Source organism: Heteronotia binoei, chromosome 13 (assembly GCF_032191835.1).
Source record: "Heteronotia binoei isolate CCM8104 ecotype False Entrance Well chromosome 13, APGP_CSIRO_Hbin_v1, whole genome shotgun sequence".
NCBI classification, from domain to species: Eukaryota; Metazoa; Chordata; class Lepidosauria; order Squamata; family Gekkonidae; genus Heteronotia; species Heteronotia binoei.
The window spans coordinates 31,992,678-32,020,662 of NC_083235.1; the positions used below are offsets into that span (position 1 = coordinate 31,992,678).

At 46.0% G+C, this 27,985-nt stretch overlaps 2 protein-coding genes across 5 annotated transcripts in view; both read right to left on the bottom strand.

Annotated features, from left to right (window-relative positions):
• The window catches only part of METTL1 (methyltransferase 1, tRNA methylguanosine), a 1,067,043-nt gene that overhangs the window by 607,863 nt on the left and 431,195 nt on the right, over nucleotides 1–27,985 (bottom strand). The gene's annotated exons all lie outside the window — the stretch shown is intronic.
• The window catches only part of AGAP2 (ArfGAP with GTPase domain, ankyrin repeat and PH domain 2), a 175,657-nt gene that overhangs the window by 47,233 nt on the left and 100,439 nt on the right, over nucleotides 1–27,985 (bottom strand). The gene's annotated exons all lie outside the window — the stretch shown is intronic.

The following is a 27,985-nucleotide window of genomic DNA, read 5'->3' on the forward strand; positions in this document are numbered from 1 at the left end:
CAGGCTCATAATGGAAGTGAGCAATGCTCTTTCAAAAAACATTGTGTGCGTGCATGCCTGGAAGTCATGGCTAACTTCTGGCAACCTCTAGTGAGGCTGGCTTGCTGCCGCCTCTGCATCCGTCACTGGTATTCCCAGGAGGTTTCCCATCCAGGTACTTGCCAGGGTCAGCCCTGCTTAGTTTCTGAGATCTGACAAGATCATGCTAGCCTGAGCTACCCAGGTCAGGGCTATTCGTGATCCTCTTGATATACACAGTTGCCACACTGTGTTAATGGGGAGACACATGTATTACCATGCATGTACACCCTTGGTTTGCATGAATGTAACCCCTGAAAAATCCAGTGTTCCATGAAGTTTATCACACACCTTGTCCTATTCACACAACATGCTAACTGTACATATTGGGAGGATCATGGGTAGAACGTATTCACATGACATGCAGTCCATAATCTCCCTGTATGTGTGATCATAATATCTGAAAAGTCTTGTACTAGCAATGAAAAAACAGTTCTGGGAATCTGGACTACATTCACCCTCAGTTCATTCTTCAATCTTTTTATAAGGTATGATTCGACACAAACAGCAATTGGATGGCTCCTTGGAATCTGAAACAATATGGAAGAAGACGATGACTGAAGGTTTATACTCTGCTCTTCTCTCTGAATCAGAGACTCAGAGTGCTTTCCATCTCCCATATCTTCTCCCCCCACAGCAGACACCCTGTGAGGAGGGTGGGGCTGAGAAGGCTCTCACAGCAGCTGCCCTTTCAAGGACAACTCGCGATAGCTATGGCTAACCCAAGGCCATTTCAGCAGCTTTAAGTGGAGAAGTGGGGAATCAAACCCAGTTCTCCCAGATAAGAGTCTGCACCCTTAACCATTACACCAAACTGGCTCTCCCAAATTGGGTCTCACCAAGCTATTTCATGACACCACTGGTGTACTGGTTAGTGTGCTACACTTGGAATGGATAGGCCTAGGTTCACACCAGTCTCTACTTCACAGGGTTTTTTGGGGGTGGGTGGGGGTGGGAAATGGGATCACCCCTCTGTGGAGATTCCTCTCAGCTCCTTGGAGAAAGGGCTATACAATGAATGAGCAAAGAGACATTTTGGTGCCCAAGTGAGAAATTCCAAATGGCAGCCCCTTGGAGATTTAAAAAATATATTTTGTATAATTGGTAGTTTAACATCTTTTAACATTGCTGTTATTACTTTTATTGGTTTATGCATTTCCTTTCTTCCTGTTGTAAGCCTCTTAGGGTCCTTTCACAAAGAAAAGCAGGATACAAATAAAGAATGAAATAGCAGCACTATGGGGCAGATGGCCTCACCCTCCCTGGCTCTCCACACTTCACCCACTCGCAGTTTACCAGACAGATCTGCCAATTTCATTTCAGCATTGCAACCATTTGGGGAGGCGTCTGTGTTGTCTGTGAGGCATTCTGAAACACAATATTCCAAAGACACCATGCCCATTTTGCAAATGACTGGCAGCCCAGTTGGGTGGGGTTTAAATCACCCGTTTTACTCATCTCCCTATGCTGCTGACCGCGTGTAAATGAGGCACTCTGGTGAAACAGACAGGCAGATATTTGAAAAGGGCCATCAAAAATGATCCCAAAATTAACAGCCCTTAGCGGGGAAAACCCTGGAAAACAAGCCTGAATACTCAGTGCTCACATAAACAGTAATAACACAAGCAGCTGCAGTGGCCCATGCAGAGTTGGAGCACTGCACTGCTATTGGGGGAATAATTATCCTCTCGGCCATGTCTGATCTCCTATAGGCCAATGGGAAAGGAACAGACAGGAGTTCCCTGAGTTTGCTGAAAAATCTGATTAGCATCCATGTGGCCCGAATCCATGGATTTAGGTATCTGCACATGTGGGCCGCATGTTGCTAATAGTAGATAAATAATAAGCCTGCCCTCCTTGAATCCGTCAAATCCCCCTAAGAGCTAGTTTGGTGTGAGTGATTTGGATTAGGCCCAGGGAGACCCAGGTTTGAATCCCCACACTGCCATGAAAGTTTGCTGAGTAACCTTGGGCCAGTGACACACTCACCTATCACAGGTTTGCAGAGATGATAAAATGGAGGAAAAGAGGGCAATGTAAACAGTTTTGAGCCCCCACTGCATTTTTTCCAGTTCTGCAACATCCATTTTTAAAGCCACCAGAACTACACTTAGCACACCAAAAGCAGTCATTCTGCAGATTTATATAAAATAATTATGAATCTGGTCATTTTTATTTTCACTCCTTTTATAATAAAACCCAGCACAGGATCTGCCTTTTTCCCCTGGCATCAAAAGATCAACTGAGTTCTTCATTATCTGCTCCAAATCACACTGATGCAAACTGGATTAAGGATTTTACCCCAGTATACATAAGTTTACACATCAGGCAGATTTATGTCGCTTTGTGATCCTTCCCTTCCCAAGTTTTTCTCCTTTTTCTAGACTGCCACTGTGGGCCTGCAACTTCAAGGGAGAATCCAGCACAAGAAAATAACAGGTAATTTTATTCTTTCCCTAGGCTCTGTTCTCCTCTTAAAAATGGCCACCTTCAAAAATGGTTTTCATCATTGCCAGAGAATACATGCAGCTAAACTCTCCCCCATTTCCCACTTGATTCCCCTTTGAAACTGCAGCTCTTGTGACACCATTCTGTAAAAAAGGGGAAAAAACCCTAAGGGGAAAAAGATTAATGAAGTACATGTAACATAAGCGTCTGCCCAGATTGACTTTGCTCAGTTTGGAAAGACCCTTGGGGTCTTCTGAGTCTGCTTGGGTTTTCACCATCCTGAATTATCAGGTGTCATCCCTAAACTTGGCTACTCAGGACTTGCTCCTCTCTCCCTATTGTCTATGGAAATAAATAAGTGGCACGTATCCCAATACATACCTGTGGAAACCCTACTGCTCACTGTCCTCTATTGTGAAAACTGTCTTCTCCACCCCTTGGTTTCCTGTTCGCTTACCATAAGAATCTGCCCTTGTCCCATGATTTCTTAGTTTCCTCTGCTGTGGTTGATGGAGTGTGTGATGGATTTTAAAAGAGGGATGGGACAGATTTATGGAGACTAGGTATATTTTGGGTTTATTAGCCATGATCAAAAAACGGAACTTCAGGTGCTGGGAAGCAGTTGGCAGGTGAGGCCACTATTGTCTGCAGACTACAATTTCAGGGTTCCCTGTGACCTCTGTGTGGCCTCTTGTTGGAACAGGATGTTGGACTAAGTGACTTATTGTGGGCATCATTTCAGCCGCCAAATGGTTAATGCAGAGGCATCAAACTCATTTGTTACAAGGGCCTTATCTGACATAAACGTCACATGCTCAGGCTGGACCATGCGTGCCATAAAACAATGTTGGGTACTAGAGGAATAAACTTCATAAAGGACAGCAACGGGTAAGCTCCAACTTGGCGTGTCTTCACTGCAAGGCCCTATGGCCTGGGAGGGGAGTGCAGAGGAAAACCCACATGGGCGAACTGGAGAGCCAGCAATGCAGTGCTGGGCAAATGCTCCCATGCCCAAACAGAGGATTGTGTGTACACACACACCACGCGCAAATACTGTGGCCATCCGGGATGGCATCCTTGGAGCTACAGGCCAAGTGGAGAAGTTATGAATGTGGCTGCAGTGGCTCCCAAACTACCAGTCCCTGAAGTGAAGGGGTTCTGCTTTACTGCTACAGATGAGGTTGTCCTGCCATGGTGAAGCCACAATTGGAGTGGTTCTGCCCACCCACCATAGAGCAGCCTCCTGTTCCCTCCCTTGCATCAGTTGTTCACAGGCCACATAGCCCTGGACAAGTCGGTTTTCGTCCCTGGGCCTAACGTTTGACACCCCTGGGTTAATAGGGTTTTATGCATGGTGATGCTTCTGGACTTTTAATGGCTGTTTTAATATTTTTATGTTTTCAAATTATTTTATCTTGCTTATTTTTGTGAGCTGTGTCAAGCACATCTCTGAAGCAGCAGCAAAAGAATATTGGGGGGAACATACCAGCCCCTAAGACAACCAGAATTACAAGTTCCGTTTTGGATCAAGCACTAAATCATGGGTGGCCAAACTGAGGCTCAGGAGCCACATGTGGCTCTTTCACACTCAGACTGATTTCCCACTAAACTTACGCCGCTCTCACTCGCCTCTTCTCTGCGGGGCTGCTGTTGGATTTCGCACAAGCTGCCCCCGACCAGTGAGTTGCTTCGCCTCTCTTCATGTTCCCTCCGCAGCAGGCAGGATCCTCTGAAAACCAGTTTTTGTCTGCTGCGGAGGGAACTTGAAAAGGGGTGGGGGAACTCGTCAGCTTGGGGCAGCTTGTGCAAAAACCAGCAGCAGCCCCGCAGGGAAAAGGAGCGTTGAGACCAAAACAAGGGGAGTGAGAAATTGGTCATAGTGTGTGACTCCTGAAGCCGTCTCCACCCGGTTGACCAGCTTGGAGAAGGCATTTGTCTCTTTAAATCACTTCTCTCTTTAAATCACAGAATGTATTTAAAGTTAAAGTTGCTTTCTTTCCACCTCTTCTCACCTATTTGCAGCTCTTAAACATCTGATGTCCATGTCTTGTGGCTCTCAAACATCTGATGTTTATTTTATTCAGCTCTTTAAGCAAGTTTGGCCACCCCTACACTAAATGTTCCCCCTCAGTCTTGCATTATCTCACAACACAACACAACACAAACCAAAGCCACCCAATGCTTCTCAGAATCTGAAATATATGGACAGCTGTTTTGAGAGAATGCCAATTTGGGATCTCGGAAATATTTCATTGTTTCCAATTTTGACAAACCACGTGGGATGTTCCACTTTCATGTAAACACATACACATCTTGGTGAGAATAAAGACCTCTGGGGCCCCAAACAGCTGGCTTTGCACAGCAAACTAGAAGGAAATGGAGTTATCTGTCAACAATCAGAGGGCAAAGTTGCTCCCATTCCTTGACAAAAAAAAAGAATCTGAAGTTGTTGAATCTTGAAAGCAGGAAAGCCAATCAATTCCCATCAGCAAATTTTAAACATACGTACTTATTGGTTTTGTCATATATTCAAGTTGTAGAATTTGGGTTACCTTTATGCAGAGCCTGATTGATTTGCAAAACTCCTTCTGCTACAGAGTTAGAATGAGCTTAGTTCTTAACGGGGAAGGCACTGGAGCTCTTAGCTTGCCTAATGTCCCTTCAGAGCTGACTTGTTCTACCCAACTCCAGCTGAGTATAACTAGAGGGGTGTGAAAGCAGTCTTTCCATGCCCAGGAGCACTGTTGTTTATAACTAGTGAACCCATTCCAGAATATGCCAAAATGGTGGCTGTGTCCTGCCTCCACTTAACCTTTCTTTCCAACTCACTATCAGAATTGCCTGTAAAAGCCACCCAGAATCTAGGCGCTTGTTAATCTTTGGCTTCTGACTCTCAGACACGCCAGGGAGCTCAGTACATTCTGCAGCCCTATGCCAGGGGCTCAGGGCACCCGTTCCAGTCAATTATGTACAATGATTAGAGCCGACAGCCGCTACTTGCCAGTTGTAAAGGCTCAGAAGTGTGATCTGGTGCCAGAGCACCCCAAACAAAGCACAGCTCTAATAAATCTCCACCAACCATCCCTCCTCCCCTCTCTTCCCTCCCTCTTTCTTTCTTTTCTGAGCCTGCTGCATTCTGATTCTCTGGGGCTGGTGGCTTTTTTGAAATGTCAATCAGCGTGGATCAAAGGGAAAGCTGGAGAAGTCATTTTACACCCTTATAATTCCTCCTGATTAACACATCTGCTCAGACAGAGGTTTGTGGCAGGGAAAGGGAGAGAGAGAGAGAAGAGAAGAGATGGAATCAGGGCATCAAAGGCGGCCTAGCCGAGCTGTCTGGGGGATTCTGTTCATAGAGCAGTCCTGAAAGCTAGCAAGGTAATGGGGATAGGTGGGAGAGGGACATAGACACTGCAGGCTTTATGCTGCTGTTGGGGTACAGCCAAACACCCCCAGTCCTCCCTCCCAAAAACATTAAGTTTACTGCTCTACATTGCTACAGGTAACTAACAGACAGGAGAAAAGCAGAAGAGAAACAGAGGAATAAAGCAATATAGGAGATTCAATGCCAGTTAGCACCACAAAATGAATGCCAACAGGGGGAAAAGCAGCTAATTCTACACTCACAGCTAGATTCTAAGTGAGCCTGATCTAGGAGGGAGATGATGATGATATCGGATTTATATCCCGCCCTTCACTCTGAATCTCAGAGTGGTCACAATCTTCTTAACCTTCCCCTCCCCCCCCCACAAGAAACACTCTGTGAAGTAGGTGGGGCTAAGAGAGCTCTCTCAGAAGCTGCTCTTTCAAGGGACAGCTCTGTGAGAGCTATGACTGGTCCAGGGCCATTCCAGCAGCTGCAAGTGGAGGAGTGGAGAATCAAACCCGGTTCTCCCAGATAAGAGTTAGTGCACTTAACCACTCACCAAACTAGGAGACTGATTTGGCTTAGTGAAAAGTACTTACAAGGGCAACTCCAGAAAGTGGGTCAGAAAATATCAGACAATATGTTTTGGGAGAGCCTCTTTACACCCTTAAAAAAAAAATCAAAGTCCTGACCTGGATTGCCCAGGCAAACCTGATGTTGTCAGATCTTGGAAGCTAAGCAGGGTCAACTCTACCATGTACCTGGATGGGAGACCTCTCCTTGGAATACCAGCAGTCAGGAGGACGCAGGCTTTATTCAGCCACCTCTCTGAATAGGCTCCAGGCCCCCAGTAGGGACCAGAAAATGCCATGACTTCCAGGTGCAGACACGCACACAATACACCCATCCATCCATCTATCCACCCACCCGAGAACTTTCAAGTGTAATCCCAAGCAGAGTTCCTCCCTTCTAGGTGCTTTTGAAGCCAGTGGGTTTAGAATGGCAGAACTCTACTTAGGATGTAACATGCACAGTGCAAAAGAGAAACATCCATGACACAAATATATTTTCCAAGCTGCAGTTCCATGTTCACCATGTACATTTTGCTGTAAACCCACTTTTGTCTCTACATAATGTGTAGAAGAGGTCCTTTTTTAAAAACAAAAACACACACATACCAGGGCTAGCATCACTGCATGATGTACAGCACTCCCACCCCCCTCCTCCGGGGCTGCTATTACTTATTTATAAGACATTATACAGATCCATGCTTAAGGCCACGCAATGAATGTGTGGCAGTGATGTAATGGATTCAGGTCAACAAAGTCTTCTATATGAGGTTCAACTACTTGTCCCCTCTTCTGACACATGGAAGTGTCATAAAAGTTACTGGTGCCCAAGATTTTAGAAGTGATGTTTCAGTTGCTCTTGATCTTTTTTTAAAAATATGTTTTTATGGATTGTTAACTGTGTTGGAAGAGCCCCGTGGCGCAGAGTGGTAAAGCTGCAGTACTGCAGTCGGAGCCCTCTGCTCACAACCTGAGTTCAATCCCGGCAGAAGCTGGGTTCAGGTAGCCAGCTCAAGGTTGACTCAGCCTTCCATCCTTCCGAGGTCGGTAAAATGAGTACCCAGCTTGCTGGAGGGAAAGTGTAGATGACTGGGGAAGGCAATGGGAAACCACCCTGTAAAAAGTCTGCTGTGAAAACGTGAAAGCAACGTCACCCCAGAGTCGAAAACAACTGGTGCTTGCACAGGGGACCACCTTTACCTTTACTGTGTTGGGTGTTCTTTGAAAAGAACAGAGAGACTGTGGCTCAGTGGTAGAGCATCTGCTTTGCACTCAGAAGAGCCCAGGTCCACTCCCCAGCACCTCCAGTTAAAAGGATTAGGTAGGAGGCAATGTGAAAGATCTTTACCTGAGTCCCCAGAGAGCCTCTACCCACCCTAGTAGACAACAGTGATCTTGACAGACCAAGACTATGACTCTGGATAAAGCAGCTTTGAATGTAATGGTAATGTATAAACTAATTCTTGCAAGCTAGGCTGGGGATGCTAGGCAAAGTAATCACCTTGGACAGCATATTCCCAAAAAAGTACCTTTTCCCCTGCCTCTGTTTCTATGTGTGCTGACAGCAGTTTTACTAAATTCAAGTCTGGTTACAATTTTACGCCCACTTGCATAGAATTAAGAACCAATGAGTTCAATGGGTGTTTATTTCCAAGAGGAGAAGCACAGGATTAGTCAATAGTCTTGATGTAATAACTAGAGCTTCAGCACACTGTTCTGCACTGTATGTAGGGTCAGAATATATGGCTTCAGGGACTCCTTTCAGAGGCATTAATTCCACAAGCTCCAGGGAAGTGTGAAAGAGATTCCCATGAGATGCTAACTGGATAGATTAAAATAGCTTCCTGTCTGACACAGTGGGCCCCTATCCATGAAAGATGATTCAACAAGTCTTTTGGTCTTTAAAGGAGTCAAAAGACTCCTTTTCCTCCTTAGCAAAGTTAAAGTTATTTCCAATCTCAGACTGGCCAAAAACCAGTACTCAGCAACCAGGAACAAAATGGGGATATTGCTGAAATTTTCAGCAATCGCAATTCGATCTCAAATTGACAGTTTTCACCAGGGCTTTTTTGGGAAGAAAAAGCCCAGCAGGAATCATTTGCATATTAGGTCACACCTCCTGATGTCACCATTGTTTCACACAGGGCTTTTTGTAGAAGCCCAGCAGGAACTCATTTGCATATTAGGCCACACCCCTGCTGCTAACCCAGCCGGAACTGCGTTCCTGTGCATTCCTGCTCAAAAAAAGCACTGGTTTTCACCCTTCTACAAGCATGCAACAACTGAATGTAGACATTGTAATGTTTGTTTGAGAGGTATATTATCAGCAAAATTAACATTTGCAGTGGGGTTTTTGAACATTCACACATCATGAGGGGGGCTGGATCTACTGAGAGATGTTGCACAACCGGAACTGAGCAAAGTCCATTTATGTTTCCACATGCACACTGTTGGACACAAGCCTTTATTTCCTCATGATGAAAAGGCTTTTTGTGAATATATGTTCATTATTACCCTGCATTCAGTTCTGAAGCAAATGTTGCATGAATACAGATGTGGAGTTTTTAGTGATCTCTGCATAACTTGAATACAAATGCATGCATCAAACCTTGTTATCATATGTCTTTTCATGTCAGTACGCTAATGAAAGAACAGCAACAGAATCATTGTGATCTCCTCTTGAATAGTAGCTTGGATAACAACACACAGTCACTGACAACAATATACCTCTCACACACATGCACAGAGGCCAGGGTTGCGCTGTGCAGAACCACTCACAGAGTATTACAATATTCACAGAAAGAATCATTACAGAACACTTAACACTGCAGCAGGGAACAGCTGTTGATAAATGTACATTTAAAAACCCTAAATCAGATCATGGACATTTTAAACATACATTATTATACCTATCAAGTGAACTACATATAATAAATATATAAAGTTGTCATGGAAAAATGTACAAGTACAATTGAGTCAAATAAAGCTGTGGTGAAAAAACATGCATCTAGAATTTTATAAACCTACTGAAAATACCAGAGGTCCTGAGCACTCAAAAAAGGGGATTAAAAATAGTAATCTTCCTCCGTAACCAGAATAAGAAACTGAGTTATTTTGCTAAGGACAGAGGTTTGAGTATTTCAAAATGGGGAGGGGGCAGGATAGATCAGAGATAGATGTGAGCTTTGGTGGCAGCCTCATGTAGTTACTTGGTAAGATTTATAACCTACCTCTCAGTCTGGGGCTTCCAAACTGGTTTCCAGATAAAATATGAAATCACAACCCAAGATAGCCATAAGGCACATCTACAATAAAAATGATCCCCCTGCAACAGAATAGGACTAAGAGGCCAGGTAATCAGAGAAGTCTTGTCCTGGTCTCTGAAATTACTAAAGCTGGGCACTGGGCAAAGAGCTGTGGGTGGGATGGTGCTGCACAGACAGTGGCCACCGTAGAAAAACAGGCACCTCTCTCAGATGACCATCTTTATAATTGATTCCCAGGTGGGCTCCCATTGTAACGTGGGTTCCTTAGGCCATGTGGGATTTAGGGATTTTAAAGATCATAAACAGCATTTTGAATGATGCCCAGAAATCAACAGGTAACTAATGAAGCTTTAAAAAAAATGGTGGAAAATATGGTTGCATTAATTAACAGCAGTTAACAGTGTGATTTTCAATTACCGGAGAACACATAAGCTCAGAGATAACCTTCATTATGATTCATATGAAAGATGGGAACCCCAGACTAAGCAGTTGTTTTGTTATCAACGTTGATATCTAGCAGGGGTGTGACTAAAAAGGGTCATCAATACGCCTGCAATCAAAGCCCTTATCCCCAGTATGCTATTTTAAAAAACAACAACGTCCTCCCTCTTTATGGCCTTAGAACATTTCCTCCTTGTGCAGAAATTGCTAATGTGCCCTGGTATTTATCTGCAAAGGTTCCTTTGCTTGTTCATTCACTCCAAGCACAACCCTGAATCTATCTAGAAAGGCTTTTCCGCACTCTTCAAATTCTTATGATGCCAGAATGGCACATAACTAGGGAAGCAGACACATGTAAGCATTTCCCGCCTTAGTGATGTGGGAGACAGGCGCCATGGTTACCTAGAGGGCAGAAGACAAGTCCAAATCTCAATTTAAACCCAGACCCTGCCACCGGACATTTTCAAACAAGTAGTGTGAACCATCAGCTCCCCATTTGTAAGATATCTTAGAGAGTTCTGTCTCATCATGAAAAGCAAGTACATTTACTTATCTCAGCCTCATTCTGAACTAAAAAAACAACATAGAAGTTCTACACTAAGCTAACCCAAATTCCATAACCTATATAAAATGTACAAATTCATCAAAGAGACATACATCTGCTGATTTTGCCTAATGTAAAGTTGCAGGATATCAAATGACATAACTGGAAATCCTGTTCAGCCTGTCCCTCTACATACTTTTTGATGCATTTATTTAATATATATTTTATCCCACACTTCCTTAGGGTTGCCAAGTCCAATTCAATAAATATTTGGGGACTTTGGGGGTGGAGCCAGGAGGTTTTGGGGGTGGAGCCAGGAGCAAGGTTGTGACAAGCACGGTTGAACTCCAAAGGGAGTTCAGGCCATCACATTTAAAGGGACTGCACACCTAAATGTCTTCCCTCCACTGGAAATAATGAAGGATAGGGGCACCTTCTTTTGGGGCTCATAGACTTGGACCTCTGCTCCAATCCTTTTGAAACTTGGAGGGTGTTTTGAGGAGAGGCACTGGATGCTATGCTAAAAATTTGGTGCCTCTACCTCAAAACACAGCTCCACCCCAGAGCCCCAGATAACAGCGGATCAATTCTCTATCATACCCTATGGGAATCAGTCTCTGTAGGGAATAATGGAGTGCCCAGCAGACATTTCCCTCCTCCTGCTTTCTGATGACCCTGAAGTGGAGGGAGGGCCTCCAAACCAGGGGATCCCCTGCCCCACCTGGGGATTGGTAACCCTATACTTCCTCCAAGGTGCTCAGGGCAGTACACATGGTTTTACCCACCTCCATTTAATTCTTAGGACAAGGTAGAATAAGCTGAGTAAGAGCAAGTGGTCTGAGATCACCCACTAAGCTTCATGGAAGAGCTGGGAGCTTGAACCTGGGTCTCCCAGATTCTAGTCTGGCCCTCCAATTCCTAGACCTGCATATTTCCCAGCTTCTTTTCAGAGTCATGAAGGCTACAAACGGATGAAAACAGCATTCTGTGCCCTTTGTTATATCCTGTGTTTGTGTGGAATGACTGCAGAATCCTCACAACCCAACTACAGAAACTCCTGTGAAAATCAGGCAGTTTTATTAATGAACAAGCATGCTTGAGATTATGCTGAAAGTAAGGACAGATCACTACAGATCTAAATAAAGCCAGAATATAGTTCTGTTGAAAATGGCAACTTCACAATCTAATCATGTTAGTATCTTCTCCGAGCAGAAACTAGTATTTTATTTACTTTATTTACACTCCTTTCTTGTAGAGGTTCAAGGAGGGTTACAGAATAAAAACAAAGTACTCACTATGGCATTCTAATGAATAATCCTATAGTACAGAATTAAAAGACAATGTGAACAACAAAATGCCTAAGGCAAGGTATAATATAAACAACGGAGTAAGCAGAATGATAAAGGTAAAGGATATACTGTAAATGGATAGGATGGAAGTGGTATTGGAAGGATGGTGTAAATGGAAGGATGGAAGTGGAACAGATTAAGGCTGAACACATGTGCACCATTCCAAGAATATGGAACACAGTGCAATAGTATGATTGCCATCAACACACACACAGATCCACTGTTCTGTCAGGCCAAGCTCTGAAAACGCCAATTCAGCAGGTTTTCACGATGGTTCCTTTTGAGTCAGGAAGAGCCATAGGAACCTAGTGGCTAGCATCCATGCCATCCCATCAATCCTCTCCTCAATCCTTAGTAAAGCTTGCTGAGCAACTTTTTTTTTTAAACTGCAATTTTTTAAAAAATTGTGATTCAGGTTATGTGTGGAAGATAAAAAGTGAATTAATGTAAGAATATATCAGCCACTGATTGGTTGGGCTTTTGAAAACCATACATCTCAATCTGAACACAAAAGGGTGGAGTAAGACTGAGGACCAACAGGCCTTTAGGCATGAGAAGCCACTTGTCAATCCATTGATTGACTTGTTGGTATCTTCCTCAGCAAAACAAATTGCCATCTGGGTTCACATCACATATCACTGTGATTACCCTTACAGCACAGTCATATGCAGTTAACACTGACTCCCTTGAAATAAATGGAATTAGGGCAACACTCTTAGAATGCCACTTCATCCAAAAACAATACTTAAAATTGCTACTTTGCATATACTCCCTTTAGGAAAAATGACACAAGCCACACCAGGGCCAGTGTGGTAGCATGGCACTCCTTTCCTGATAGCTGCCAGTGCCCTGTTTTCACAATGTCACACATTTGTTCACCTCCTATTGTCCACAGTAGAAGGTTCACCTCACACACTGCCACTGGGTGTCAAAAGCGTATGAAGATGCAGTGCACATTTCTCTTTCTTAGCAATGTATCAAAACAGAATTGTCACATACCTATAGCTAAGTGGGGTCAGCCCTGGCTAGTATTTGGATGGGAGACCTCCAAGGAGTAACAGGAGTGTGATGCAGAGGCAAGCAATGGCAAACCACCTCTGAATGTCTCTTGCCTTGAAATCTCTATGGGGGCTGATATAAGCCAGCTGTGAACCTTCCTTATACTGGACAGACTCCTGGGACTAGAGATGTAAAGATTCTAGAAATTTGAGGGAACTGGAAATATATGCAATACATTCCTACCAAATTTATTGGTTTAACAACGTAAAATGCCTCACTGATAACTTAGTTAAGGATGAATATAAACAAATCACCAGTGCTTGTAGAGAAAAAGTTAGGAAAGCTAAAGCTCAGTATGAGCTTAGGCTGGCCAAAGATGCTAAAAACAACAAAAAAGGGTTCTTTTCTTATGTTCAGAGTAAGAAAAAGATCAAAGACATGGTAGGCCCATTTGCAAGGGCAAGAAAGTGAAATTGTAACAGGTAATGAAGAGAGGGTGGAACTGCTCAATTCCTACTTTTCCTCAGTCTTCTCTTCTGAGGGAAATGGTGCTCAACGTGGCAAAAACAGAACATATAAGGAGGGTATGAAGTTCCAACCTAGGATCAGCATAGGGGTAGTACATCAACACCTAGTTTCTTTAAATGAAACTAAGTCCTCAGGGCCAGATGAATTGCATCCAAGGGTTCTAAAAGAGCATGTGGATGTAATTTCTGAGCCTCTGGCTATTATTTTTGAGAATTCTTGGAGAACAGGAGAGGTGCCGGAAGATTGGAGGCGGGCGAATGTTGTCCCCATCTTCAAGAAGGGAAAAAAAAGACGATCCGGGTAACTACCAACCCGTCAGCTTGACATCCATACCTGGAAAAGTTTTAGAACAAATCATCAGTCAGTCCTGGAACATTTAGAAAGAACAGATGTGATTACTAAGAGCCAGCATGGTTTTCTCAAGAACAAGTCATGTCAGACTAACCTGATCTCTTTTTTTGAGAAAGTGACTACCTTGCTGGATCAGGGGAATACTGTAGACATTGTTTATCTTGATTTCAGTAAGGCTTCTGATAAAGTTCCACATACTATCCTTGTTAAGGATAAAAATGTGGTTTGGATCCTGTTACCGTTAGGTGGATCTGTGACTGGTTGACAGATCGCACCCAAAGAGTGCTTGTGAATAGTTCCTCATCCTCTTGGAGAGGAGTGACAAGTGGAATGCCTCAAGGATCTATCCTGGGACCTGTTTTGTTCAACATCTTTATCAATGATTTGGATGAAGGAATAGAGGGAATGCTTATTAAGTTTGCAGATGATACGAAATTGGGAGGGGTTGCAAACACAGAAGAAGACAGAAACAGGATACAGGATGACCTTGACAGGCTGGAAAATTGGGCTAAAATCAATAAAATGAATTTTTACAGGGATAAATGTAAAGTTCTGCGTTGGAAAAATCCAATGCATGGTTATAGGATGGGGGAGACTTGTCTTAGCAGTAGTATGTGTGAAAAGGATCTAGGGGTCTTAGTGGATCATACGCTGAACATGAGTCAACAGTGTGATGCGGTGGCTAAAAAGGCAAATGCAATTTTGGGCTGTATCAACAGAAGTATAGTGTCCAGATCACGTGATGTGATGGTATCAATTTACTCTGCTCTGGTAAGACCTCACCTGGAGTATTGTGTTCAGTTTTGGGCACCACATTTTAAGAAGGATATAGACAAGCTGGAACAGGTCCAGAGGAGGATGATGAAGATGGTGAGGGGTCTGGAGACCAAGTCCTATGAGGAAAGGTTGAAGGAGCTGGGGATGTTTAGCCTGGAGAGGAGGCGGTTGAGAGGTGATATGATCACCATCTTCAAGTACTTGAAGGGCTGTCATATAGAGGATGGTGTGGAATTGTTTTCTGTGGCCCCGGAAAGTAGGACCAGAACCAATTGATTGAAATTAAAACAAAAGAATTTCCAGCTCAACATTAGGAAGAACTTCCTGATCGTTAGAGTGAATCCTCAGTGGAACAGGCTTCCTCGAGAGGTGGTGGGTTCTCCTTCCTTGGAGGTTTTTAAACAGAGGCTAGATGGCCATCTGACAGCAATGAAGATCCTGTGAATTTAGGGGGAGGTGTTTGTGAGTTTCCTGGATTGTGCAGGGGGTTGGACTAGATGACCCTAGAGGTCCCTTCCAACTCTATGATTCTATGAAATGCCTTTATTTTCTACAAGCAAAATTGCAAATATATGCACTACCTGAGAGAGTGGTCTACCATCCTATGCTAACTTAGCTCATGTATCTGGCAGCAGGCAGGGAAAAAAATAACAGTTTAAGTTAGAAAACGTATTTTGCAGTAAATAAAAGGAAGTATTATTTGGACAGGAACAGTCACAGTAGGACAAGCAACACATTTGAAATCAAGTTAAATTTCATAACAATGAAAACAACTCTTTAAAAGTTGCTAAAATTGTTCACATTAAAACATCATTGAAAATATCCTGAACACAGCAAAAGTATTCATAGGACTCATCATTGTTAGATGCTGTAATTTGTTTTACATTAAGATTTCCACACTACACATTCTGGGTGAGTAAAACTTTGTCTTGAAAAAATTCATTTATTGTAAAAGAAAACAAAACCACAGGAGTTTTCCCCCTGCACTCCTCCTAATTTTGTAGTTAGAACATAAGAACATAAGAGAAGCCACGTTGGATCAGGCCAATGGCCCATCCAGTCCTACACTCTGTGTTACATAGTGGCCAAAAAACCCAGGTGCCATCAGGAGGTTCATCAGTGGGGCCAGGACACTAGAAGCCCTCCCATTGTTGCCCCCCCCAAGCACCAAGAATACACAGCATCACTGTCTCAGACAGAGTTCCATCAATACGCTGTGGCTAACAGCAACTGATGGACCTCTGCTCCATATGTTTATCCAATTCCCTCTTGAAGCTGTCTGTGCTTGCAGCCACCACCACCACCTGTGGCAGTGAATTCCGCATGTTAATCACCCTTTGGGTGAAGAAGTGCTTCCTTTTATCTGTCTAACATTAAGTACTACCTTTTAATGGAGGTATTTGTGAGTTTCCTGCATTGTGCAGGGGGTTGGACTAGATGACCCTGGAGGTCCTTTGCAACTCTATGATTCTATTATTCTAACCCGACTGCTTGGGTTAGTAAAGGTCCTCGGGGAGGGGGGAGAACTGAAAGATTCCCCTCTCCAAGGCCTCACATCTCTTCTTGGACAAAACACAGTTTCTTTAATACTTCGTGCTAGTTACATCAGTAACGCTGTCCAGCCATCTCATATTTTGCCATCCCCTTCTTCTTTTGCCTTCTGTCTTTCGATACAGATATCAACCACCAAGCTCAACAAGATTTCTCCCAAGACATGTATTTTATAGGATTTACAATGAACAATGCATTAACTGGTGTGGTCTATGATTCCCAGATATAAAGAAATTCCAGAGCTTTTACAATGATCCAGTTTTTCTGGACTTCTCTTGCTTTTAAGCCCTATCCAAAATGTCTGCACATGTCATTTCAGACACTGGCCCTTTTCGATCGTCAATGCTCTCCAAGGTCCTGAAGTGAGCTATGCTTTCGCTTCAGGAGCCTAATAGCACTTTGAAGAGTACCAAGATTTTATCCCAGAATAAGCTTGTGTGTGAACTAAATTCTTGTATATTTTTGCAGCAACAGATGAATATGCCCCCTCCCGGAATTATTTTCGTATTCTCATTGTAACATATTTGTGGGTCAAGTTTTATATATTTCTCCTTTATTCTTGGAGTCTTTGTCACAATCAAGGAAGCACAATTGCCTGACCAATTGTGTCAGCCATTTTCTTTCTAGCTTTTGATTTCTTTTGGTTCTTCTCTGCTTTACATCTTCTCCTTCTTTCTGCAGTTCAGCATCTGATCAACATTTCCTCCCACATTTCATATGCTTATGCTACGTTGCACTGGAATCACTTTGACACCTTCAAGTTTCCCTTACTAGATATCCTTTTAGGATACAGCAATGTGGAGGCTACCACAAGTCACCCCATATGATGGCAGTCTTTGCGTGGGAGCCCTTCATGTGCAGAGGTTAAATGAATTGACTGAATAAGGTTCTCTATACAGTAAATATCCCCTTCCAGGTCCTTCCTAAAAATTTGCAGAAGAATAAAACTGCCCAAACAGCATATTCAATGTTCATTCTTGAGCACACATTGTGGAACATATGGAGTAGTTTCATATGGAACAGTTTCAAATTATGCCTATATGGTGACCAGAACATGCACATTAGTCCTTACATCGGTCCCTATTCTTTTTGGGATATAACCCTATCAAACAGCATGCCCTACAGAATTCATTGGAACTTCCTTCAGGGAAAGCATCCTGAGGATCATGCTTCATGCTTCAGAACATTTCTTCTATGGACTGATGGGTCATTATCCAAATAGCAAAACTATTTTGAGAAGAAAGATGATGATGATGATGATGATGATGATGATGATGATGATGATGATATTGGATTTATATCCCACCCTATACTCTGAATCTCAGAGTGGTCACAATATCCATTACCTTCCCACCCACCCCCACCCCACCCCACCACAGACACCCTGTGAGGCAGATGAGGCTGAGAGAGCTCTTACAGCAGCTGCCCTTTCAAGGACAACTCCTACGAGAGCTATGGCTGACCCAAGGCCATTCCAGCAGCTGCAAGTGAAGGAGAGGGGAATCAAACCCAGTTCTCCCAGATAAGAGTCCATGCACTTAACCGCTACACCAAACTGGTTCTCAAAGCAGCTGGGATGGGACAGGAGGAACTGTGGCATGCAATCTCTGTGGACAGGAAACAAGAATTGCTTTGCTGGCCCTTTGTATTGTGTATTGGCACAAGAAATGGATGGGAACAGAGAAGTTTACAGTGCAGTAATTGAAATGTGCAAGAAGATGGCAGTTTGCGGTATGGCAGTTGACAGTGAATGGAGTTTTTAGTCTGCCTCCTGGGCTGTTTGTGACGTACACAAACAAAGGGTGGAAAGGGGGTCAGGAATGAGCTCTTCTGACAGCTTTGCGCCTCACACTTTTGAGGATGGTGGCAGAAGGATGTTCCTGCCTTTACTAACCAGTCACACTCCTAATAAGAAGTGGCGTTGCTTGATTGTGCTGTGCTCAGAACAACTGACATGGCCAGGAAGCACTGCCTCCCTTGGGGTTTTCGAGACGAGGTTAGACAGGCACCCATCAAGAATGCGTTAGGTATATGATGTGTCATATGGCAGAGACACAGATGAGATGAGCCACCAAATCCTGTCCAAACCTATGACTACCAGAGAAACAGTGGCATGGAGTGTCACCTCAGCCAAGATCAAGGGGTGTCCTTAGGCAAACTCCCACTCTCCCAGTGGCAGTCATGCCTCAAAATCTGCAGAAACCAAAAAAATCCCCCAGAACAGTTCCTTGCTCTTTGAATTGCATACTACTATGCCGGAGATTGTCACTGAGGCTTTTGGAACTTCCTTATATATTACCCAATAGGGCCCCATGGCACAACATGGTAAACTGCAGTACTGCAGTCCTAAGCTCTGCTCATGACCTGAGTTCGATCCCGGCGGAAGCTGGATTCAGGTAGCCGGCTCCAGGTTGACTCAGCCTTCCATCCTTCCGACGTCAGTAAAATGAGTACCCAGCTTGCTGGGGGTAAAGTGTAGATGACTGGGGAAGGCAATGGCAAACCACCCTGTAAAACGTCTGCCATGAAAATGTCACGATGTGACATCACCCTTGGGTTGGTAATGACTCGATGCTTGCACAGGGGACTACCTTTACCTATATGTTACCTGCTGTGGATTTGTATTTTTGATGGTGTTCCACCTTCATTGTTACTCTTGAGAAAAGTTCTGGTACTGAAACAGGTTACTGTATCGATCAAATTCTGTTGAGGATTTCCTGTTTTCACTTTCTGATATCCTTTACATTTTTGGAAGGTTTGAGGATTGTTGCTCCATAATTTTGTGGATTCTGTATATATTGTTTGCCTCCTGGCTTTGGTGTCTCTTACTTGTGCACTGAATACTTTATAGGTTACTATTTGAATTTTTGCAGTTATTTGTGCATTTCTTCTTTCCGTATTTTGATATTATAGCATATTAACTTATTGCATTGGGTGTTGATTTTTGTTCGGGGGATTTTTTGGTTTTTCCTGGTCTTTCTCCTTCCCCATTCTGTTTTTTTACCAAAAATCTTCAAGCCAGCATGGAGAACAGGTCAGAATGTCTGAATACACTCTAGAAGTCCCAGGTTCAAATTCCTGCTTTGTCACTGGATGACCTTTAAACAGTCACTCTCTCAGCCTAATCTATATCGTTATGAGGATAAAATGGAAGAGCAGAGAATGATTTTGTAAGCCACTTAAAATCCCAATGGGGAGAAAGTGGGGTACAAATATTTAAAAGAATAGATAAGGGAAGAATAGCATCCACCTGCTTTGCATTATTTCAACAATCCTTACAACACTGTCCAGATTTGGAAGAGACTGGTCCCCACGAATGCTATTCCTGGCTAGTGAAAGATACCTTTCCATAGCTCTTTGCACAGTGCAAGTTATCCAAAACTATCTTCTCTTGGCAGACAGAACAGCAGGGGAGGAGACTGTTTGCTGCATAAACATGGCCGGGCACTACTGCTGCTTTTCCCAGAAGAACCTCTTCAGAATTTCATGAGAACTATGAGAACATAAGAAGAACGCTACTGGATCAGATCCAATGATCCATCAAGTTCAGCAGCCTGTCTAACACAGTGGCCATCCAGTTCCTCTGAAGAGCCAACAACAAGCATAGCAGCTAAGACCTTCTCCTGATGTTGTCCCCTGGATCTGGGATTCAGAGATTTAGTGCCTCTGAATGTGGAGGTTCCTATCAGTCACCATGGCTAGTAGCCACTGATAGACCTCTCCTCCACAAATCTATAGCCACATTCATGCATCTCTCTATAATCTACTCTTCACAGTCCTTTAGACCAGCCATGCAAACAACCACCATTGAGGTGGATTAGTCCACAAATTTTGGACTAGCTCTTCTGTTCAAACATACCCTTTTTTAAGGCACTTGTCCCCTGAATCCCTGACATGGATAGCCCAGATTAGCTCAGCCTCATCAGCTCTTGGAAGCTATGCAGGATCCACTCTGGTAAGCATCTGGATGGGAGACCACCAAGGAATACCAGGGTTGCTATGCAAAGGCAGGCAACAGCTAACTACCTCTGAATGTCTCTTGCCTTAAAAACTCTACAGGATTGCCATAAGGCAGCTACAACTTGGCAGTGGGGAAAAAATCAGCCTGAAAGAACAAAAAAGAACCAACTCTCTTCCAGATTTCAGAAGCTTTCCTGCCTTGTCACTTGGAAGCAGTCCTTATTCACTGCATGTAACTGCTTCAGAGCCAGTTTGGTATAGTGGTTAAGTGTGCAGACTCTTATCTGGGAGAACTGGGCTTGATTCCCCACTCCTCCACTTGCAGCTGCTGGAATGGCCTTGGGTCAGCCATCACTCTCATTGGAGTTGTCCCTGAAAGGGCAGCTTCTGTGATAGCCTTCTCAGCCTCACCCACCTCATAGGGTGTCTGTTGTAGGAAGGGGGGGGGGGAAGTAAAGGAGATTGTGACTGCTCTGAGACTCTGTGATACAGAGTATAGGGCGGAATATAAATCCAATATCCTTCTTCTTCTATGCCAGTGGCTTTGGACAACTGTGGGAAATTTCTGTAGCAGGGGAAAATATTCCACAGAACGCTTGTTGTAGGACATTTACAAATTCACCTGAAGCATGAGCACTTATGACAGTAAAAACCCACATCCACCACCGATGCAAACCTCTGATTCTCCTGGGAGTTTCAAACACCTGTGAATGCTCCAAGCGTTAAGTCACCTTTGTCCAACACCTCATCTCTGAGTTCGGTTTACATGGCAACCGGTAGGTTTGGAACGCTACGTTTCCATAAAGCACTGCTTCAGACTCTGAGGCATGGCATGATGGGAAACACTCCCACGATGCCAGGTGGCTGAGAGAAGGCCAGGGCCATTGTCAGAAAAGCTGCAGGGATAAATGCTCCTGTGAGCTCCTCATCACGAGGCACCCTATATAGTGAGGAGGGTGCATTTAACACAAACAGGGACTCTTGTATATACAGAGCAGCAGCTGTTTGCCACCCCTGAAGAGAAAAATAGAGGGAAGATACCTTTTTTTAAAAAAAATAAGACACTCAGTACTGGGTGCCTCAGTTCAGAACTGAAAAGTAACCATCAGCTAGGCAATCTGAGTCACCAGCAAGGCAGCTCATTAGGATGTTAGGCCCTGCCAAGCTCCAAGGCCACAAATGGAAGTGAGCACAGCCCAGAATGGAGAAAAGGGTGGGAGAATTTGAGGGGGGGGGGGAGGCAAATCTACCCACATTGTTTCACAGTATGTGTGTCATTAACTCATTTTTAAATGGCTGCTAAGAGGATTGAATGGAAAACGCCCCTGAGTGGGCGTTTGAGCACCACAAAGCTCTTTTTAAAACAAGGAAATTACAAGGCACCATGTCCTAGAAGATAAAAGAACGCAAAGAGGAGATTAGCTAAACAAGGCCTTTCTCCCAGCATGCATGCCAACTGTGCCTCTTGATTTGGGACAAACCCCTTTGCTCCTCTTCTCCTTCACCATCGCATTTTATTTATTTAACTTCATTTATACCCAGCCTTTCTCTTCAGTGGGGGTCCTCTACTCTACTGTCATGTCAACTGAAAGTGTATGGCTGGCCCAAGGTCACCCAGAGAGCTTCCAGGGCAGAAGTGGTGATTTAAACCTGGGTTTCCTGGAACCTAGTTTGACACAAACCACTGCATCACACTGGCTCTCTCCCTTGTAGGAAGTCACCCAGAAGTGGGGTTTAGATCACCTACAAAGGTTTAAAACTAGACATACTAGGCTTGTTCCAGGTGGAGAGCCCTTTTGCTCCCGGGTCTTCTCTCCATTTTTGCACAAGTTGCCCTGGAGCTGCTAGTTGGCATGCTGATATTCCGCAGCAAGCGAAATCCTCTGACAAGCAGTTTTTGCTTGCTGCGGTAAAGTGGCGTGCCAACTAACAGCTCCGTGGAAGCTTATACAAAAATGGAGAGAAGCCCCAGGGGCAAAAGGGCTCTCTACCCGGAACAAACCCTAGGGCGAAATCAGTCAAAGGAGCAAATATGCTCCAATGTAGATTAAGTCCAGTTTGAGTATTCCCTTTCTGACCCTCTGGGGAATGAGCTCGGATTCACAGGTGACAACAACACAGGCCTGCTTGTGCATGGAAAAACAGGTTTCCTACCTGTAACTGATGATCTTCCGAGTGGTCATCTGTGCATTCACACTGATGGAAGTAGGCGCCAGCGCCGATCTCGATTGGTAAACTTCAAAGCTGCGGATTTCCGTGCCACCGCCCCAGTGCGCATGCCCAGAAGCCCCCACCGCACATGCTCACTGGGACGGGAGCGGACATCCCGCCAGTTCCTTCTGGCCACCGCGTTAGCCCCACAGAGGGACCGTCAGCAGCGGGGAAGGAGGGCGGGGAGTGTGAATGCACAGATGACCACTCGAAGATCATCAATTACAGGTAGGAAACCTGTTTATCTTCTTCGAGGTCTCTGTGCATCACACTGATGGGAGATTAACAAGCTCAAGGCCTACCTGGCGGAGGGTGCGACGGTCCGTCAAGAGGAAACCGACTGCAACACAGCACGGCCCACAGAAGAAGCTTGTCTGCGCCTCATGTCCAGCGCGTAGTGCGCCACGAAGGTGTGCGCTGAGGACCACGTGGCCTTGCATCAGCCTTGCAGATGTCCTGCAGGGGAACTCCCTTCATAAACGCCGCCGAGGTCCCATCGCCCTCGTCGAATGGGCCCTCAGCGGACCAGGAAGAGGCGTTTTACGGAGGAGATAGCACAAACGGATAGTCCCTGTAATCCACTTGGACAACCGTTGAGAAGAGATGCGCTGTCCCAGAGAGACGTAGCATAGGACACGAACAACCTGGAGTCCCTTCTCGAGGGGCTAGTCTGATGCAGATAGAAGGATAGCGCCCTCTTCATGTCCAGGGCATGTAGACAGCGTTCGGAGTCGTTAGCCGGAGCAGGGAAATACACAGGCAAATAAATTTCCGTGTTTAGATGGAAAGGCGAGATCACCTTAGGCAAAAAAGTGATATCAGGGCGGAGCATCACCCCCTCAGCGGAGAAGACTAGGTAGGGGGCATCGCATCTAAGCGCTGCCAGCTCCCCGACCCACCTGGTGGAGGTAATGGCCACCAGGAAAGCAGTCTTCCACACCAAGAGCTGAGGAGAGCAGGTAGCCATCGGCTCAAACGGCTTCCCTGCCAAAGCCTTAAGCACCAACGGTAAGTCCCATGCTGGAGCAGGCGCCCGCACCGCCGGGTACAGCCTTGCCATGCCCTTGAGGAATCTCTTAGTGTCCGGATGAGTAAAGGCTGAGTGGCCATCTATCTGAGCATGTTCCGATGAGATGGCGGCTAGGTAAACCCTCACCGAGGACGGCGCCAGGCCCTTGTCCAGCAGAGTAATTAGAAAGTCAAAAATCACAGGTAAGCCCGCTGTCATGGGCTCCGAGGTATGGTCCGCAGCAAAACTGGTGAACTTCGCCCACTTAGACGCGTAAGACCGCCTTGTAGAAGTCTTCCTGCAATTCAGCATGACGAACTGAGCCCTCCCCGAGATCCGGGAGGCTCCAGACGCCAGGCGGTCAGACGCAGATGCGGAACATCGTGGTGTAGGACCTGCCCCTGATGGAAGAGCAGGAGATTCGGGACCTGAGGAAATTGGTGGTAAGTCCCATTGGAGAGACGCAGAACCAGGGGGAACCAGTGTTGTTGGGGCCACCACAGCATCACCAGGACTCCCCACGGTCGTTCCCGCAAGAGTTTCTGCACCACCTTGGTGAGCAGAGGTATGGGAAGAAAAAGGTACACTGTGTGATATCTCCACGGCACTAGGAGCCCGTCCCCGAGGGCCAAGGGGTCCGCTCCCCCCCTGCAGCAAAACAGCTCGCACTTCGCATTGTGCCTTGTGGCGAAGACGTCCAGCTCCAGGGTCCCCCAGCTGAGAAAAAACCGGTCGCAGGAACTCCCAATTGAGCTCCCACTCGTGGAGCAGGGCCCCCACTCGGCTGAGGGAGTCCGCCTGCAGGTTCCGGTCCCCTGGGAGGTGGGTCGCCAACAGGAACACCCCCAGAGTTTTGCACATCTCCCAGATCAGCACGGCCAGTTGGCAAAATCTGTGGGACACCGTGCCCCCCTGCTTGTTGATGTACGCCATGGCGGTGGTGTTGTCTGTCATCACTGCCACCGACTTGCCCTCCAGGAGAGGCTGGAAGGAATGAATCACATGGAAGATGGCCAGCAACTCCAGAAAGTTTATGTGCTGGTGGGCATGATGGCTGGGCCAACGGTCTCCCACACACAGTCCTCCCATGTGGGCTCCCCAGCCCCAAAGGGACGCGTCCGTGGTGAGCGTGAGAGAGGGCTCCGGTTTGTGAAAGGGTGCCCCTTCCATCAATAGATGCTTCTGCCCCCACCAGGCAAGAGACGACAGCACCTCCGGTGGCACCGTCAGCAGGCGAGAAGGCGATTCGAGGTTGCACCTGAAGCTCCGGAGAAACCAGAGCTGCAGAGTTCACATATGGAGTCTCACAAAGGTGAGTACAGAGGTTGTCACCGCCATGAGCCCTAGGAGGTGCTGCACCTTCCGGGCAGAGACCGTCGAATTCCGCTGAAGCGAGGAAACCATCTGAACAATGGCGTCTGCCTGATCCGGATGAAGAAACGCCCTGCATGAGCGCTTATACAGGATCGCCCCGATGAATTGTACCCTCTGGGAAGGCTGAAGGTGGGACTTCTTCTGGTTGATCTGAAGCCCCAACTTGTCCACCAAAGCCAGGGTGGTGGTGATGTGCCGCAACAGCATCTCCCTTGACTCCGCCACCAGAAGCAAATCGTCGATGTACGGGAAGAGTGTTATTCCCTGCAGCTGCAGGTGGGCGGCGATGACAACCATGGTTTTGGTGAACACTCTTGGAGCTGGGCACAACCCGAAGGGCAGGGCCCTGTATTGGAAGTGGTCGTCCCCAACAGTGAAACGCAAGAACTTCCGATGGCGGGGATGGATAGAGATGTGAAAGTAAGCGTCCTTCAGATCTAGCATTGCCATCCACCCCCGTGCCCCAGAAGAGGAAGAATGTAGGGCAGCGAAGCCATCCAGAACTTGTCGCATCTCACAAATACGTTCAGGGCCCGCAAGTCCATAATGGGCCGGAGGCCGCCGTTCCGTCTCGGAACCGCAAAGTATCGGGAGTAAAATCCGAGACCCCACTGGTTCATGGGGACCCGTTCGATAGCCTGCTTGAGGAGGAGGGACTGGACCTCCTCCCGGAGGGTCTGCGAGGGTGCGGTGGAGACAAACCTTGGGGTGGGTGGAGGATGGCAAAACTCTATTCCATAACCCAGCCGGATTATGGATAACACCCAGTGGTCTGAAGTAATACGGGACCATGCAGGGAAGAACTTGGAAAGGCGGATAAGGTCCGAGTCCACAGGGCTGCTCAAAGATGGTAGGCAGTCAAAGGCCCTGTTTGTGCTGCTTGGGACCCTTCTGGCGGGACGTCTGGGTTGAAAGGGGGGAATACTTTGGCTTAGCCTGGTAAGGAGGCCTGGAGAACGTTGCAGGTTTCGAGCGCCAGGGCCTGTCTGGAGACTTTGAGTAAGGTTTCTTCTGCCATGTCTTTGGCCATTGTCGCTTGGCTTGTGAACGCGGCCTGGACACCCCCAGGTTCCTGGACGTTTTGATACTTTTATCCAGCTCCTGAAGGACCGAGTCCGTGTTCGAGCTAAAGAAGCCTGTGCCGTCAAACGGGAGATCTTCCACTTAGGCCTGTGTGTCTGGTTGAAGAGCCGTGGATCTCAACCAGGAGTGTCTTCGCAAGGAGATGGCAGTAGTTAGGGCTTTTGCGCACGTATCCCCAGAATGTTTTGCAGAGTTCAGCTGCTGCTTTGCCAAAGTCATGCCTTCTCTTTGGAGTTTCTTGAGAGCAGACCGGCTCTGTTCAGGAAGGGAACTCAGGATGGTCGATACTTGGTCCCACAGAGCATATTGGTACCTGCCCATGCATGCTGCGTAGTTCACGATCTTGACTCCCAGGGAGCCCGCAGAGTATAGCCTCCTGCCCATCGCATCCAGCTTTCTGCCCTCTTTATCCGGTGGTGTGGAGTGTGTTTTCTTCGCCTTGGAGGACGATGACACCACCATGGAGTTGGGCTTGGGATGGACATAAAGAAACTCCGCCGAGGTTTCTTGGATCTGGTACATATGGTCCAGCCTGCGTGAGGACACAGGCGTGGACGCTGGCTTTTTCCAGGAGGACTTAGCAGTTTGCAACATCACGTTAGTGAGCGGCAGAGCTACAGCCGTGGAAGTGTCCTGCTGGACGATATCGAAAAAGCTACATTATCTACACCAACTATTACTAAGAACTATATACAACTAACTATACTATACTAACTATGCAAAAAGTAGAAATAACGAAGTTCACCGACTGTAGCAGAGAGATCGACTGATCAGCGCGGCGGTCAGAAGAGAACTGTCGGGATGTCCTCTCCCGTCCCAGTGAGCATGCGCGGTGGGGGCTTCTGGGCATGTGCACTGGGGCGGTGGTGCGGAAATCCGCAGCTTTGAAGTTTACCGATCGAGATCGGCGCTGGCGCCTACTCCCATCAGTGTGATGCACAGAGACCACGAAGAAGATCTCCTTTTATAGCAGTCATAAAGGGACACGGAACAGACATCCTATAGATCTCCTTCTGTCTTTCATGTATACCCTATGTTTCTCCTCAGTATAGACCCAAAGCACCTCACATCATTTTACTCTCCTCCATTTTATCCATATGACAGCCCCATGAGGTAGGTTAGGCCAAGAGCATGAGACTCATCCAGGGTGTCATCTAGCAAACCTTCATTGCAGAGTGGTAATCTTAACCCGGGTTGCCCAGATCACAGCCTGACACTCTAACTACAGCACACACTGGCTCTCTGTAAGTTACAAGGGAGAAAGGGGCCACTGGGAGAAATGTCCAGGGCTTAATGACAAACATAATGCCCCTCCAAGTTGGACAGCATCACTGATTCCTTTGTCTGTTCATGTGAATAGAGCTTAATTTGATCCCAGGCTTTAGCTCTAAAATACGCAGAATGAATTTATGCACATCTGCAGAATGCAACTTTCACTGTCCATAAGGGTCTATTGCTAAGACCATACACATCTGGGTTCATGGGCTTCCAGGACAGAGGATACAAATTCCAGGTAGCCTACAGCTCTGGAACCTCTCAGTTAAGAAACTGAAGTGCTGCTTGCGAGTCCAAGTTCCTGCCAACCTCAATACAGTATCTGGTGTCAGGTTTTCAAGCACCATGCACACACAATGAAAGATGTGAGAATGGAGATGCTAGGTTTTGGGGGGAAATCCAAGGAGGTGAGCTGCTAAGGACAAGAGCCAGGCAATCACAGAGCAAGCTCTGACAGGACTGTTGCCAGAAGCCAAGAGTGAAGGCAGAGGATACAAAAGAGAAGGCCACTGATTATTTGCAGCAAGAAATGGAAGCCAGAAAAGAATGCACCACAGGTGAGCTCCTCATGCCAACGCAAGGTCAGCCCACGCCATCTGTTGCTGGACTGAATTCAGCTGCTACCAGAGGTTCTGTTCTGAGTACCAAAAGAACAGCTAAAAAAGGGAGATAAAGGAAGCTCTCTCAGGCACAAAGCCCATGTTTCCTCCAGCCTGCACTAAGAAGTAAAACCCTGCCTTTTGACAACTGTGGCGGAATGGGCCCAATCTGGCCTGCAGGCCCTTTTCCACCCTGCCTTCCAAGT